The sequence below is a fragment of the Cervus canadensis genome, chromosome 28 (genome assembly GCF_019320065.1).
Source record: "Cervus canadensis isolate Bull #8, Minnesota chromosome 28, ASM1932006v1, whole genome shotgun sequence".
Lineage (NCBI taxonomy): Eukaryota > Metazoa > Chordata > Mammalia > Artiodactyla > Cervidae > Cervus > Cervus canadensis.
In genome coordinates, this window is record NC_057413.1 from 18,255,140 (window position 1) to 18,268,923 (window position 13,784).

Consider the following 13,784-nt stretch of genomic DNA (forward strand, 5'->3'; position numbering starts at 1 on the left):
GGTAATATATACTAGAAATTTCTAAAATCTTTTAAAAATTAATTTATCTATTGAAATCAAGAAATGAGGAAAAGGACAATAACATGGAGTAAAAAAATATATTTTATAATATAATGTTTAGAAAACAATTGTCTGAATAATTACAGAGAAGCACTTTGAAATGCCCTCAATTTAAAGGAATTAGCAAAATCCAGAAAGAGAGAGAATAAAGTCAAATAAAAAATATAGATCAAAGTTTAAAATTAGTTAATAAGCAAATAACACAAAAATTTACGAGAATATATTCCTCAACTTGATGCACTTCTTTTCAAAAATTTGGATAAATAGGATATATCTAAGAAAGTTGTAAATGATAAAATTTGCTTTAAAACAAACACACACACACATACACAATATATTTTAAACAGCTATGTCCAAGAATGGCACCAGGTCTAGATGAACTCAAAGCTGATAATTTTTAAACTTTCAAAGAAAACATATATTTCGGGTGTTATTTAAACTACTCAGTATGGGTTGTGGTGGGGGGAGATATCTTCATGGAAAAATAAGCTTGGGAGTATAGACAGGAAAATCCTGAAAATGAAGAATAATAAGAAAGGATAAGCCTTGACAAGCATTAAAATACTTTTATAAACTTACATTGCTTCCAGCAGTCTAAAACTGACAGAGAAATGAGTAAATAGATGAATAAGATGAGAGAATCCAGATCCCAAAATATAGGGAATCTAGTTGTATATGATAAATATGGCATTTCAAATCAGTGAGTAAAGCATATTATAGAAATGCATACTTTGAAAATCTAATCATTTGTAAGAAAAATTAAGCTGGATTTCTATGTTAAAGTTTCATACAAAATTGATTCCAAATGGGTCAAACTCTGCTTGTTAAAATGGAAACCATTCAAATTCCAAAAGGGATCTTGGGAGTATTACTTTAAAATAAAAAGTTTTGAATAAAAGTAATTAAATGGTATCTTAAGTATGATTTTAACTCATAAAATACTTAATAAACAGGAAATCTACGATGAAAAACATCATTTAAAAAGTTAAAAGATGAATAACTTTCTTGGGAAAAGTTTTTAAATACCAATGCTTTGTACATGAAAAACATTCAGTAACCTGTTGAACTCAGAGAGTATGCACTGATAAGGACATCAGTAGTATGTAATATTATGGAATGCTGTGTCAATCTATCATATTTTAAAATTATGACCCACTCATTTCAATTTTCAGATCCATCTTCAGAGAAAATCTTACAAATGGGAAAAATATTTAATTATAGCATTTTAATAGGAAAATAAACATGGACAGGGAAGCCTGGTGTGCTGCAGTCCATGGGGTCACAAAGAGTTGGACACAACTGAGTGACTGAACTGAACTGAATAGGAAAAAAAGACTAAAAACACAGAAATTTCATAAGCAGAGATTAAATGAATTATGCTATATTGATACACTGGAATATTAGGCAAATAAATTTCCTTGTAGAAAAATTATATATATACATATAAATATATATGTACTACATACACACACATTCAAATACACATATACACACCATATACATATACACACAATAAAAACACATGCATACACCATATTATACCATAATTTTTTACTACTCATAATACCAGCAAGTATAAAGCGAAATAAGGGCTTCCCTGGTGGCTCAGTGGTAAAGAACCCCAATGGCAACCCACTCCAATATTCTTGCCTGGGAAATCCCATGGAAAGAAGAAGCCTGGCAGGCTACAATCCATGCAGTCCAAAGAGTTAGACCTGACTTAGTGACTAAAACAACAACATAAAGTGAAATCAATCAAACTAGTGTTCTCCTATTCTGGAAAATAGATTACTACATAAACAAAGGAGGAAAATTTATACAAATTCTGTTCAACTACTACACCATCATTTTAAATATCATTTAATATTTTTATAGATACGGATCTCACCATCTTGAAGGATATATTTGTTTAAAGGTCAAATTCCTTCTGCCTTTGTAAGCACATACAATATATTCTATAAGCATATATTTTAACTTTATGACTGTTTTATCTCTTTAAGACTATCATAAATGAAATTAAATGCCCTGTATTTCTGGAAGTTAAGTATGTAGAAAGGCTTTTATGTTTCTTACATTTCATAAGTGATTCAACACCAACAGGTGGCATTTACTGTTTCAGGGAAAAAGAGAGCACAGAGTAACTCTATGGCTATATTTTAAAATCAGGAAATGTTTGTTTCTGACAAGCCACAAAGTGGAATTCTTCAGTGCCTTCTCAACAATGGAAACTAGGAAGATGCAAAAGACTGACCACAGAATCTATGCCAGTCTCACTCCCAGGGGATTTTGTAGTCCCATGTAGCAAGTTCTATTTCCCGAAAATCTATCTTTATTATATTTGGACTGTATATATTAAATTAGAGTAAAATTGCTCCACTTTGCTGAGAAACAATTGAAAATGAACTAGAGCCTGAATTATAACTACTCTTCTTCTGAAAATGTCCAGAATTAACTCTATATAATTTGTGTCAATAATAAAAAGTTTAAGAATTTCCCACCTATCATATATGATATAACAATACAAAGGTGAAATTTTGAGGCTCTTAAATAATAATCCTCAAACTTTGGCTAAATAATTGTTAGTAGTAATGTTAGTTGCTCAGTCATGTCCAACTCTTTGTGCCCGCCAGGCTCCTCTGTCCATGGGATTCTCCAGGCAAGAATACTGGAGTGGGTTTCCATTCCCTTCTCCAGGGGATCTTCCTGTCCCAGGGATAGAGCCCAGGTCTCCCGCATTGCAAGCAGATTCTTTACCATCTGAGCCAGTAGGGAAGCCCTTAAATTATTACTAGGTAGAACATAAATTTCCTCAAAAGACATATGTAACCATCTCAAATACATTCTGCTAAACTATTTTTTATTTTAAAATTGATAGTACAAGACAAATGTTTATAGAAGAAGAAAATGGGAGCCAATATCATGCAAAAATATTCTTTTCATAGTTACATATGCTATCATTTTGTTTTGCTATTTATCAAAAGAGTATTTCAAGTATCTTACTTTTTAATATGTAGTTACTAAATATTTTTTCTGAGGCTTTTAAAAGCTTATGGTTGCTTTCATAAGCGCTTAAAACAAGAAGAAATAATTAATTTTTCTTAACCACCAAAGCATCTACTATAATAGCTATTTAGTCCAAAGGCAAACCACAGGAATGAGCGCTGCTTTCCTTGGAAGTGCTTTCAGGAACTTATTATAGCTCTCTGTCATCTACTATAATCAGGGAAAGGGCATTTGGTTAATCAAATTTATTTTGGTGTTGAGAAATTATCTAAGTCCATAAGACGTGGCACATGAGCTCTGACTTTTACAATAGGAGACAATGACATGATTAAATGAGACATCTCTCTGGGGAAAGTGATTGGTAAATCTGTGATTATATAGGCTTTGGAATGATTTGCATGTAAAACCTAAGCAACTAGGAGAGGTGGTTACTCAATACACACTTAGGAACCTGGTTCTTATATTTAGGGGATTAAGTATCTGGAAAAGCAAGGAATTTCTGTATCAGTCAAGCTTGGAGATAGAAACCTATGCAATTAATTTAATAGTTATTTAATCTTAACAATTTTCAACCAGATATCGGAGAACATAAAATGTATTGCTTCTACTATTACTACTACTACTAGCAATAAAAGATGCTAAGGAATCACAGAAGCAATTACTATAGAATGAAGCTGAGGGAATGAAGGGGACCTGAGCAAGAAGGACTTGGACTTCTGAGGCGGAGATGCTGTCTGGTAACTATCTGGTACCTCAGGAGATGGTCCCATGGAGCTGGGACCCAGACTTCTAAGACAGGGGCTTCAGCCAACTGGTACTGGCATCTCTCAGAAGTCTGGTTCTGGCAAGTGGGAAAACTACAACCTGAAATCAATTTGAATGAACTATTTGATTGAGTTTGAATGAGCTACTGTTTGAATGAACTGCCACTGCCAAGGTGAAAACCATTAATGTGATGATACTGACAGGCACAGGAAGTATCAAGTTCCTCCCTTTCTCCAGTCACATTGTTTCACCTTAACCCCTAATTGACAAAGAATAAGGGGAAACCAACTGGCAAAGGAGAAATGTGGTTTGGTAAAAGTACCAGCCCCAGAATCAAAAAACAGATAAGGGTGGATTTGGAACTGAGACAAAAGTTCAATTATTAGCACAGCTCATCCATTCCTATGCTTCCTTTCCTTTAATTGTTTAGATGTGATCTGCTTTAATTCTCTGACATGTTTACAATAGCCAATTTAAAGTTTTTATCTAGTAAATTCAGGGTCTAAGCTTTTTCTGGAAAAATTTCTATTGACTGCTTCCCCTCTCTCTTTATCAGATACTTTCCTGTTTTCATATCTCATTTATGGGGGTCTTAAACTATTCATTTAAAATAATGTAGTGGTGAAACTCTGGGAATTAGAATTCCCTCTGACCCATAATCTGTTGGCGGTTATGGTTTATTGGTGGTAGTGGTGATTGTTTGCATGGTAACTTTTGCGTATGAATTCTGTAAAGCCTTCATTCTTTATCTTGTGCACTCACTAAAGTCTTTTCTCAGTTAGCTTAATGGTCAGTTAATTTATGGACAGAGCTCTTCCTAAATAACTTGAATCAATAAGTCTTACATTCGCTTCTATATTTTCCATCCATTTCTTTATATTTCAATCTAAGTATTTTCTTCAACTTAGTTTCCTTTTCACCCACAATCTCTTCAGCTCTATCTAATGTGCTATCAAGCTTACCCACTGTGTTTTTAATTTCTATTTTATTTTCAGTTCTGTAATTTTTACATTTTTCTATTCAAATATATTACTTTTATTTTACATACTATTTTTCTGCTATATTTCTCAGGCACGTCTTTTATCTAAGCCTAAGAGGCCATGGAAACTGTTCAAGAACTCTGGCTCTCAACTGCCTCTCTCATAATTAGCAAATACTCCCAGTAAAAACACAACCCCAGCTATGGTACTCAAGTTCCTGAGTTATCATCCCCTATGAATCGTGGCCCAGAAACTCATTTTTGTCAAGAGGTATCTTGATGAGGGTGATGGAGAAGAATGAAAACTGACACCATGGCATCCAGTCCTACCACCTCATGGCAAATAGATGGGAGAAAAGTGGAAGCAGTGACAGATTTTACTTTCTTGGGCTCCAAAATCACTGCAGATGGTGACTGCAGCTATGAAATTAAAAGACACTTGCTCCTTGGAAGAAAAGCTATGACAAACCTAGACAGAGCATTAAAAATCAGAGTGATGTCACTTTGTTGGCAAAGGTTCATATAGTTAAAGCTATGGTTTTTCCAGTAGTCCTGTACTGATGTGAGAGTTAGACCATAAAGAAGACTGAGTGCCGAAGAACTGATGCTTTTGAATTGTGGTGCTGGAGAAGACTCTTGAGAGTCCCTCAGACTGCAAGGAGATAAAACCAGTCAACCCTAAAGGAAATCAACCCTGAATATTCATTGGAAGGACTGATACTGAAGCTGAAGCTTCATTACTTTGGCCACCTGATGCAAAGAGCTGATTCATTGGAAAAGACCCTGATGCTGGGAAAGATTGAGGGCAGGAGGAGAAAGGGCGGCAGAGGATGAGATGGTTGGATGGCATCACCGACTCAATGGACATGAATTTTAGCAAACTCCAGGAGATAGTGGAGGAGAGAGAAGCCTGGTGTGCTGCTGTCCATGGGGTCGCAAAATGTCAGACACAACTTAGCAACTGAACAACAGTGTGTTGTGTGCTAAGTCGCTTCAGTTGTGTCCGACTCTCTGTGAACCTGTGGACGACAGCCTGCCAGGTTCCTCTGTCCCTGGGATTCTCCAGGCAAGAATACTGGAGTGGATTGCCATGCTCTCCTCCAGGGTATCTTCCCAACCCAGGGATTGAACCCCCATGTCTTACATCTCCTGCACTGGCAGACAGGTTCTTCACCACTAGATCCACCCAGGAGGCTGCGAACAAAAACAATGATAGTATTTTAATGTCAATAATTATATTTCTGGGCTTTTATCCTGGGAAATAACTTGAATGTGGATAGGTTTACATATAAAGATGCTTAAAGTAAAATAGTTTTAATAGAAAATGTTTGGAGACAACCTAAGTGTTCAATAATTATAACAGTATATGTCAATTTGTTGAAACGTCATGGTGTCATTATTAATGACATTTTTCAAAACATTTTATAACCTAACAAAGTGTTCATAATTTAATATCAAATAAATTTTCTGGAAAAATATAACTACTTCCTCAAATAAAATTATTTATTTGTAACATCTTACAAAACAGAAGAAAGAAAATATCTTCAAAGATATGAAAATAGAGTTAATTTTAAATTTCTTCTTTATACTTTCCTAAATTTCTGCACTAAAACTTTAGTAGAGAACCATAAGTTAAATTCGGTTTAAACTTAATCTTAAAAAAGACAATGACTAAAAAAAAAAAAAAAAAAAGACAATGACTAATTTTTCAATGTGTTTAACGTTAAGAGTAATTTGTCTTCCTCTTCCTTTCTCCAATATAGTTGTGATGTTATTTTTTCCTTTTCTCTTACCTGTGCTACTGACATATTTGTTTTCAGGGCAGTCAGATTGTTAGTTTCTTTAGCGGTACATCTTATATCTTTTCATATAACTAAGTACAGTCACAAGGATGAACTCATGATGAGTTTTTAAGCTCTGGGAAAGGTTACAAGTGCTTCATCTTCTAGGTCATGACAACTGACAGCCTATAGTGCATTCTAATGAAAGTGACGACAAACGTCTGGCATACTCTCAATGTAGACTTAGTCTTCTGACATCGTTTACATATATCAATGATATCTGAATATGAGCTCTTTACATAATTATTAAAATTCATAGTTGGGTAATGGTATAATAATTGAGACCTACTCTTTTTTAAAATTTTTATCTAGACAACATCTATAAATGTTGTCTTCGCTATCTTTTACCATATTCTGATGTTTTGGCAAAGTATCATTCACTATCATTCTTTCTTATAGAAGCACTTTTCTTTGTCATTACATTATTAATGTAATGACTTCTTGTTGGCAAGCTAAATAATTAATCTTCTATGAATAGATCTGATTTAATTTAAACATGTTAATCTTTTTGCACCTTTCAAGTATGCGATGAGACATCACCTAACAGATAATTAGTTTCAGCAGCTCCATATTATGTCTCACAAATGATGGGAAAACACTGACTGTGTATCAGCCAGAAAATATTTCAAAGGTTGTGCTGTAAAGAGAAATTATGTCAAGTCATATGGCATAGCTATATTTAGGCAAAGGAGAATCTAAATGTTGAACAAATTTAAGAGCTAGAAACTAAGACTTAGACATTAATGCCAAGGTTCTTTCATTTTGAAACAAGATGGACTATTAATAAACATGGCTTGGTGCAGGACAAGTTGTACATTAAGCAAATTATCTCTTTGGTTAGTGTGTTCTGCTTTCATTTGGGAAGAAACTTCAGATCAGAGAAGCAAAACATGTTGCAGAAGGGACACTTCTAAAGTAAAGTGTCTTGCTGATGAGCTAAAATTGGGTATGGTAAGGCAAATGCTACAGATCTAGCCAATGCAGAAAGCACTGGGAAATTCAAGGATGTAAGTACCTTAGGAAGTTAAGCAAGTTAGGAGTAGGTTTTGAAAGACTGGTTCGTTCACTGCAGTACTCCACCTAGAGAGAAATGAAGCAATGGATTTAATAATTTGGATGAAGACCTGGCAGCTGCTAGACTGTATCAGAACTAGGTGCAGAACTGAGTTCAACCACAAGAGAAAAACTGAAGTACCAGATCAAGTAAATTCTATGTAGGGTAGAAATAGAAGCAGGATCATTATCTCAGATAAAATGCCATTTTATAAACAGGAAGAAGGAGTTTAGGCAGAAAAGTAGTGCTGTATCTCAAAGATTATATGGACACATGCAACTTAGTTATAACACAAGAATTTTCTGGTCTGTTGACACTAAATCCAATTCCAGCACTTCTGAATGGTAGTTCACATATTAGGAAAAGAGCGTATTCAATATTTGATAGAGACGGGAGAAATGATGAACTTAGAACAGGTGCAAGCAATTACTTCTTGAGTCAGGCAAAGGAAGTATACATGGGTGTATTGAAGCCAGGTTTCTATACATCTGCATATAAAGAAGCGAATAGGAAAATCACTTATGATAGCAATAATGGTTTTTCCCTTAGTTATGTATTCCCATCAAAACATCTTTCCTATTTCCTATCAGAACCCTTCAAATTATTCTGCACAGAGAGATGGCCACCTCTTCATACATAAAAGCTCCTGGTGGCACATGTGTCCTGGGCAGAGATGTACCAACATACACCAAAGGAACTGAAAATTCTCCCATTATTAGGAGAGTGCTGTCTCTCCTATTGCTGAATTCGTGGGTCCAAGAATCAGGGGATGGAAGTGGCTCCTCTCATCCTCACACCTAAAACCCATTCTGAGTTTCTGATTCCTCTCCATGGAATTCTGAATTCTTCTGCTTTGGTTGTCTATTTTTCCAGCAAGGTAATACTCCCTCTGTGGGGCAGCAAGAAGGCTTCTAACAAATTGAGAGTTAAAGCTGTTATCTGGTCATGTCAGTTCTACAAGCCACTGAACCTACAGAGATGATTGACCCTAATGACCAAGGAAATTAGGCAAGAGAACTATACACAGAAGCCAAGGTTTCCTTGGATATCTCTTAGCACTTTCATGTCCAAGAGTAAAAGTAAATGGAGGATCACAACAACTTCTTTTTCCAAAAAAAGAACACCTACTGAGGATTCAGACCCTCCAGAAATGAAATCGGGATCATCCAGCTAAGTAACAGAACACCAACTGGCTGAGGTCCTCGATTGATGGGGAAGAAAACATAAAATGAGTGGTGGAAGAAAGCAAGCTGTGGGACACATTCTAAGGCCTTCTGTATCATCAGATGCAGAAATGAAGTTGCACCACACCAGCCATGTATGGTTTATTCCTCGCTTTGGACACACACATGCATTACTAATAACTGTCTGGCATTTCAAGGAATTGATGTGAACATTCCTCTATGGTTAAACACTAAGGTTTCCTCTGATCATTCGCTTATAAACACTTCCATATTAAACATGTTTGTATATAAAACCAAACCTGATCATATTCATGATTAATTCCTAGGATATATAGGAAACAGACATAATTGCTGGATATGAAAAGCTTATACTCCGAGTAGATATTAAAAATATTTTCTTAAACATTACAGGAATTCACACTCACCCAGAGGTACTTACGTCATCCCATCTTTGTCAACACTGAGTACAATCTTTTATCAAGAACATCTATATTGTTTTCATAAGCAAAGAGCTACATTATGTAGCTAAATTGATTAGTTAATAAGTTTAATTTTACAGGCTGAAACTTGTCAGTGAATTTTTGTTTACATCTTTTGTTAAGTTTAGTGATGTTTTTAGTATTTGCTTAACAACTATAAAAGATATTTACATAACATTGTTATAAACCCTCTTATCAATAAAGAATAAATAAATAAACTATTTATTCTAAATAGTTTCCATGATTTTATTTGCCTTCTACCTCTTTGTTATTTCATTTATAAAAGTTTTCATTTTATGTAGCTAAATATATCTTTTCTTTTGAAATCAACTTTCTTCTTATTCAAGAAGTAGTAGCCTGACTTCTTCAACAAAGGATAAAAAGTTATGAACCTATGGCTGGTTCATGTTGAGATTTGACAGAAAACAGCAAAATTCTGTAAAGCAATTATCCTTCAATAAAAAATTAATTAACTAATAAAAAAGTTATGGACATTCAGAAAAATAAAGTAGATTTTTCTTTCATAGCATCTAGTACTTTATCCACTTTATACTTCCATGGACACATTTTGTCTCCTTTATTAGCCTGAAGTCCTTGAAACTTGAATCTATGCTTTATTTATTTCTAAATATCTACAAAACATATAAAGGGCTCAATAAATCTGTTGTTAAATGAAAAAATATGAATTAATAAACACATACTTTATCAGCTTTACAGAGGCTTTTCAAAAGACCTCAAGGCAATGCACATTCATTTATTAATTCTAATATATTCCTTCTTGCTTGTTCATATTTGGATAACTATATTCTATTTCTTGTATACATCAGAAAAAAATAATTTTGAGCTAAGAATTGACATTATACCTAAATATTTCAAAAGTAAATTTAAAATAACAAGGAAGTTTCTTGCATAAAGACATTTACTATAATTTATCATCTCATGAATTTGGTCTCTTCAACTTATTTATTTATGATATGCAAGATTCTTTGTAAGCATTTCATAAGGAAATTCTGTTTTGTGTACCCACAGTGTGTGGTTGAAATATTCCACAAAATAAACCAAGGGAATCACCTTAACTGCAAGTCATTAGGCTATATTTCAAGGAGGAGCAAGTAACTGCTGCTCTCTTCACCTTTTGGAAATTCACCCTTGATTAGGCTATTCATAGTCAAAGTGAGATTAATTCTCAATTAAAATTAATGCATTAAATTGTGAAGAATGTAGGATATGCTTCTGGAGTTACAGTCGGGATTATAATCAATATTGTGTCGATTTCCTTTTTTAAAAAAACCCTTCATGTCTTTGATAAATATCAACATTTTTTGAAAGAAGCAAATAGAGTAATCACAGTGATTACTGTCTTCATGTTAGTATTTTGGGGCTTTGGGAGCTGGAGAGGAATAATTATTACGTGAATTCTTTCATGCTGATTGTAACGGCTCTTAATACCATTCTCAAGGAGCTACAAAAACTCACCTTTTTAGGTGAAAGAGCGCTGTGGGTGAGGATTCTTAGTAGAACTGATGTCATTTTGCTTATAAGTCAACAGTCCCAGTGTTTTATATGAAGAATGGTTGACTCCAGGGAGGGGTAAGAGGTGATGCTTCCAGTAGCAAATAGATTTCATATAGATTAAAGGGCTGAAATGCCTCGTTCTTTTCTGAATATTTCCATATATCTGCATCATAAGCTTCAGGGGCCTTATCTTCCCAGCAAATGCCCTAACTTAAAACATATTTAAAAAGAAAAATAAAATAAGGTCTTTCTGATCTCAGTCATTCATATTTGCCTTTCCTTTATGCTTACCATAAAGCTTTCTCTTTCCCCATCTTAGTCGTGAGTTGGAAGTTCAAGATATTAAGCCATCTTTCTCTTTTATAGGTTCTTCAATGCCACCAAAACCATGCATTCCATACCATAACCTAAATTTGTAAGCATTACAGTATATTATATTCCATTATTTATATCTCAATACCTTGTCCACCATTCAGTATCCAAGTCCCCTCCATTTAATGAATTGCTCCTCTGAAAAAGAGGTTTACATTTCTTATCATTCATTTGCACTTATCCAGCCTTTCTCAGCAATTCCACATAGCTCTACTCATAGAGCTACTCGTTCCTGTTCCAGGAACTTTTTCTTCCAGAAAAAGAACAGAACAAACCAATCTGTGCTATTTGTTTTTTATTAGCAACTTTTATTATCAAAAGATGCATGTTCCCTAATAAAATTTCTAGCCGCATACTGATCTAGGAGCATTCTCTCAATGGAAAGGGTCTTTATTTTGTACTTTTATCTTTCTGACATAGAAATACATTGTAAGAAGATTTTAATATCACTGATTTATTATTCCCCTCTGCCGGCCAGTGAGGTTTTATATTTTCAGCCAAACAATCTGTACAGCGTTTCATCTACAAATCTTTACACATGTGCAAAGATACAGCACACAAAGCACGGGGGAGAATTGTGACAGCAAATTTCCAAATGGTCTTCACAAAGCTATTTTATGTCTCCCCAAATTTGAGGGAAGTAAAAAAACTAAAATACAAAGTGTTAGCTATGAAGTTAAAGAGACACTTCATATTATAAAATAGATACAGGCTTGCTATGCAAGGAACCTTTAATCCATTTTTAAAAATAAAAATATAAGTGCTTATACATTTCAAGAAAAATTAATCCCTCATATAAAATGCTATGCTTTAATACGGAATGAGAAGGAAATAAAAAACAAGTATTTTTCCTTTGTCATCAATACATGGATATGACAGATCTTGAAGTTAGCTATTTATCTAGGTTTGGACAGTAATATAGTCATCAAAATAAGATAGTGAATAATTAACAAATATTTCTTTATTGTCTCCTACATGCCAGACATTTTTTTAGCTGCTGGAGCTATAGCATGTAACAAGACAGATTAGATCTCATAATCCATGGAGATGGAGCTCATAAAGCTTTCAGTAGGGAAGACAGATAAAGAAAAAAGAAAGAAAGAAGCAAGTAAATAATTGAGATAATTCGAGATAGCAATGTAGGTTATTAAGACAAAAAACAGAATAAGATAATGACAGAAATGGTGGGCAGGGTTATGGTAGTCTTGTAAGTCCATACTCAAGAAAAAATTTTCAGAAACAGCTGATATAGAACCTAACTACTCATGAAGTGCAGTGAAAGTGTTAGTCACTCAGCCATGTCCGATTCTTTGCAACCCCATAGACTATAGCCAGCCAGGCTTCTCTGTCTATGGGATTCCCCAGGCAAGAATACTGGAGTGGGTAACCATTCCCTCCTCCAGGGGATCTTCCCCACCCAAGGATCAAACCTGGTCTCCTGCATTGCAGGTGTATTCTTTACCATCTGAGCAACCAGGGAAGCCCAACTACTCCATAAACAACCATAAGAATTGAACAACATACATAAAACAACAGTTTGCAGGCACTGAGCAGGACTAAGATTTTTAAGAGAAGGGACGTACAGGAGATGATTCCAAAATCTCATCACCCAGCTTTCTTGCTGAGGGCAAAGAGAGCCACTCTCAGCCACTGGAAGAAACATGGATCACAGTCAGGGGCTGCTATGCAGCCGAGATTTGAAGGGTAGGATATTAGAAGTAAAGAGCTTCAGAAAAGGGTGCATTCATATCAGCATAAAAATTTCTATGGTGTCTAAGACCACCATCATAGCGGCACACGAGCAGGACCACAGGCTAACTGGACCAGCAGAGAATGACCACTGGTTGCCTGAAGAACAGCACAGTGACTTCCGATGCTACACAGTGCCTGGGGAAAGTTGACACTCAGACTCAGCCAGCTTGGAGAGATGCTCATACACATCTGTGCCTTTGGCCGAGAGAATCCACACTAAAACCGTCAAAACTAACCCTAGAAATAAAGGTAGAGACTTTAGTTCCTGGGAGATTAATTGTTTTACCAATTTCATTATTCTTGACATTAGTGTGAAACTAAAGAGGTCACTCCCTAATAAATGTAACATGAATATTCATCTATTTACTCTCCATCTAGGACAAAATGTTATTGCTTTTGTGTTTAAAATTTTTGGTCTTTTAAGAAAATTTACTACAACAAAAAATAAAATGTTATATGAATCTTGGGATTCACCGGAAATACACTTATTTTTAACTTTTTAGTGACCCTTAAGAGTTTACTGGGCTTCCCTGGTGGCTCAGATGGTAAAGCGTCTATCTGCAATGCAGGAGACCTGGGTTTGATCCCTGAGTTGGGAAAATCCCCTGAAGAAGGAAATGGCAGCCCATTCCAGTATTCTTGCCTGGAAAACCCCATGGACGGTGGAGCCTGGTAGGCTACCATCCATGGGGTCACAAAGAGTTGGACACAACTGAGTGACTTCACTCACTCAAGAGTTTATTAGTCAATGGTAAAAATATACCACCTTTAAGAAATAAG